The 2,673-nt window shown below is 40.4% G+C and overlaps 1 pseudogene; it reads left to right on the top strand.

The window, feature by feature from the left end:
* Positions 1-1,570: 1,570 nt before the first annotated feature.
* On the top strand, positions 1,571-2,332 carry LOC102827710 (annotated as a pseudogene).
* Positions 2,333-2,673: the final 341 nt, after the last annotated feature.

The following is a 2,673-nucleotide window of genomic DNA, read 5'->3' as shown; positions in this document are numbered from 1 at the left end:
CAGAATCTTCTGAGGTGGGAAAATTACACTTGAAAGGACAAGCAGACCAGTCTGGCTAGAAGAACAGAGGATATTTCTTGAAAGAAAGACCTACAGGAAAAATACAGAACAATATAGGCAATCTGAATGATTACTAAAAGAACAAGCAAGTTGCTCACCCAGGAGACATCAAGACAAGAGGTCAGGTTCTCTCAGGGCAAACCCCTTTCCAAGACTTATACTCAATGGGAATACACGCTCTGATTGGTGGCCACATCCGTCACTGAAAAGGGGAAGTGAAAGAAAAACAGCAATGAAGCTGCAAGCTAAGCCCTACAACGGTCCATAGATTCTTGTGAACCTGGGTGGAGACCAGGTCGGCCAGCAGTGTGGCAAGACATGGGGACTCTTGGGCCCAAAGTCAGCGACATAGCCACAGAGGACTAGAGTGGAGAGTGAAGTATCCAGCTGATAAGAAGAGAAGGCATATGCATAAGAACAAGAGGACAAATAGAGTAATCTGATACAATTTGATGAACTTGACCTACACCTATGGAAAAAAGTAGCTCAAAAGAAGGAACAAATCTTTACAGCGAGGATCATTCCCACCCCTCCATACACAGAGTACACAGGGATGAGCAACTTGGACATTGGTTACCCAAAATTGGGGGAGGGGGGTACAAAGGTAAGAAGTTACTGGCTTATAAGCTTTCAAGAGGCAGCCTAGATCCAGAAAGTATAGAGGAAGGTAGAATCTCCACTGAATAATATCCAATCTGTCTGGGTGGGGCTGATAAAAGGAGATGCAGATAGGTCTCTTGTGATACAATAGTGAATAATTGTTACCAGAACCAATTGTGAGGGTTAGAAATGTAAAGGTAGATGTTTGCAGCAAAAGGAGAGAAATGATTGACTTTGCAGTCTAGGAGCGGAGGTCCCTGGGACCATCAAGGGAGAAGAGTGGAGAGCGGGACCCTACCCAGAGAAGCAGTGATGCCAGAGATGGAGGCAGAGACGATGACATGGAGAGATGGAGCAGCTGGGGACTCTAGACCCAGAGAGGGGGAGGGGCTGTGTGCTGATGACTGGGGGGTGGGGGGTGGGAGGGTGCAGGCTTGCAGGTTATACCCTTTAGTTGGTTGATGATGCATGGAGGTGGCAATGAAACGATATACAATAGGATGAATGTAAAGTTAGTGTTCTCCCATGTAAGCTATCGCATAACTCACAATAAAACATTTTTTAAAAAATCTTTTCTTTCAAATTTCACAATATCTGCTTTTTTTTTTAAGTGCCATTGAATCAATTCCAACTCATAGCTATCCTGTGTCGGGTTTTAGAGAAGAGGCTGGTGGGTATGAACTGCTGACGTTTTGATACTTATCCGGGATTCCATTTTACCCTTACCAATATTTAATTTAGTTTAGCTAAAGTATTGATGTCACCTTTATTAATATCCATCATTCATGATTTGCTTAGGTTCCAGCTATGTTGTTTGTGTTCTATCTATATGTACAAACAAGTTTCATGTTTTTAAAAGTTTGAGAGCTCAGCCCTCCATATGAAAACTTGGGCAGAGAGGGCCACAGGAATGGCGGTCGTTAAGATAGGAAAGCTGACAACCATACCTACAGGTCTGAGATGTGCATCTATAAATGTAAGTGTATTTGCAGTGAAACAAGAGGATTCTAAAAAGCAGCTAGTGAAACCAGAGCAGCTCTCCAGTTTAAATATGTTGAAGAGCAGCCCGGTCATTTGCAATCTGGCTTTGCTTCCGTATGCAATACAACTGGTCAATATATTGGCTGGTGCAAGGGTATATATGTCTTTATGAAAAATGGGATAGTGGATACAGTACAATTTGGAAAAGATGCATATGTTTATCTGAAGAATTCACCTGGAGACTTTCAGGATTGGCCCACTTGATTTCAGTGAGGAAGATTCTAGATTTAAGAAAATCGTTTATCTGTTGGGACCAGTCATTTTAGGAGCAACTGCTTGCTACCCAGCTCAGTCAGTAATAATTGCAAAGGTAACTGTGAAAAAGACATATGCTGCAAGCCAGAAAATTTATGAAGCAGTTAAATCATCATTGACAAAAAGCAACAAAAAAGTATCACTCCCTGAACCTACTGAAAAAACTAAGGTAGGAAGTCATGCTTAAATAGAAATACCTACAAAGACAACTCAAGTACTGAAACATTCAGTGCCTTTGCCAACAGAACTCAGCTCTCAAACAAAGACCAAATGAGAACCCATCTCAGGTATTACACAGATTATGCCTGACCACAAGCTCATGGATCCTGGGCAGTTCCATCCCAAAGATGTAGATATATACAGCACTAGAAGCTGAAATAGACTGTGCAGAGAACTTCAAGATGTGTGTAGTTGCAAATAATGATGAAAAATCATGTCATGGGTAACTTGTGACACAGAGTATAAATTTTAATTTTTAAATTTCCTCTTACATCTTGTAATATACAGTTTGACCAATCACATATGCGATTAATACATAAATTGAATACAATCCAAATAATGTTGAATGATTAATGAAGAGATGCTGGTATTAGGGTGCATTTGATGACTTTTAAGGATGTTTATAAAATACTAAAATGGAATAAAGATATGTACAATGGTGAGACTAAAACATGAAAATATGTACAGATATACACAAATATATCTGCTCTAACCTTT

Source organism: Chrysochloris asiatica, unplaced genomic scaffold (assembly GCF_000296735.1).
Source record: "Chrysochloris asiatica unplaced genomic scaffold, ChrAsi1.0 scaffold00017, whole genome shotgun sequence".
Classification (NCBI taxonomy): Eukaryota; Metazoa; Chordata; class Mammalia; order Afrosoricida; family Chrysochloridae; genus Chrysochloris; species Chrysochloris asiatica.
The sequence above is the reverse complement of the archived record's forward strand: the minus strand, read 5'-3'. Positions and strand labels throughout refer to the sequence as shown.